Source organism: Anneissia japonica, unplaced genomic scaffold (assembly GCF_011630105.1).
Source record: "Anneissia japonica isolate Jap-2015-1 unplaced genomic scaffold, ASM1163010v1 scaffold685_len2926416_cov193, whole genome shotgun sequence".
In the NCBI taxonomy this organism is placed as follows: domain Eukaryota; kingdom Metazoa; phylum Echinodermata; class Crinoidea; order Comatulida; family Comatulidae; genus Anneissia; species Anneissia japonica.
The window spans coordinates 2,056,498-2,057,903 of record NW_022692922.1 but is presented as its reverse complement, the minus strand read 5'-3'; positions in this window follow the sequence as shown (position 1 = coordinate 2,057,903).

Here is a 1,406-nt window from a genome sequence, read left to right as displayed (position 1 = left end):
TATAAAAGATTGAAAATGTGTATATTTATGTCTTTCAGAAAATCAGTTGGTACATCACAGCTGATATTTATAGTATTTATTTATTATTTGTATTAAATCTTAATTAATATATTATTTATTTCATTGTATTTTAACTAAAAAGTATATAAGTACATATCTATTATGACTATGTATGTCTGTTTGCATCATATATGCTCTTACATCAACTTGTTATATAATGAATAATGTGAATCTACATCAACACTACTTAATTTTTGTCGAAGTCCCTCTCTATTCAAATTCCTGGACCCACCACTGAAAAGTAGAGATCAAGCCATATATATTAAAGATTGAAAATGTCTATACTTATGTCCTTTCAGAAAATCTGTTGGTACATCACATTTGATATGTATATTACATTAATCTTAATATACAATTTATTTCATTGTATTTGAACTATAATATATTACAGTTCACCCTCATATTGAAAAACAACTCTGGGACCTGAAAATTTAGGGTGGATTCTGGGTTGGGTGTCCAATTAGAGGGTTACCTTAGTGTTAAAAGATTGATGATTGTTATTTGGTTATTTAAAATAGTGGTCTTGAATTTGTGGGATCTCAAATTAGAGGGTGCACTTATGTATTATGACTATGCATGTATGTTCGTATCATACATATTCTTACTTCAATTCGTTGTAATGAATATATGTGAAGCTACTAAATTGCAGTAATGAGTTGCATTAATGTTTCTATTTACAGTACTGTATTTGTACTGTATTTTACTAAATAATAACCAAAACTGTATTGTTTAAGCATAAACTGTAATGTTGAAGTATATATAGGTATACATTGTATTAATATGTTTAGCATGTGAAGTGGAATAAATGTACTGAAATTTGGTAAAGGTAATCAACTGTGTTTAATTATAGTTCAGTGTTTTGTGCGGGTGTGGTCTGTGAATAATGAATATAGATGAATGCTGCCTTCTTTTAAAATCAATCACATTTTTTGTGTCGCTGTTATTTAGTGTGGAGGTATGGTTTTAATATGCAGTAATAATTAACATTAGGCCCCATAAAAAATTATTAGTTTATCACCTTATCAAAGAATAAAAACTGATGAGGGAGGGAGGGAGGAAGGTTTTTTCTTTTTGGCTAATCTCGCCCTACTTTTACTAATGTTCACAAGTAAATCAATGGTTAGGGAAACATATAATAAGTCATAAGAATGGAATTAAATTTATATTTAAAGACATGCTTTTGTTGTACCAGTAAACATATTTGCAAGAAATCCTGAGCTTTTCAAGTGGAAAAACGACCGCTTGAAATATAAATATATGTTGATTAAAAAAAAAAAATTAAAAAAATCATAATTTCCCCAAAAGTGATGAGGGAAGGGGGTGATAACTAATAATTTTTTATGGGG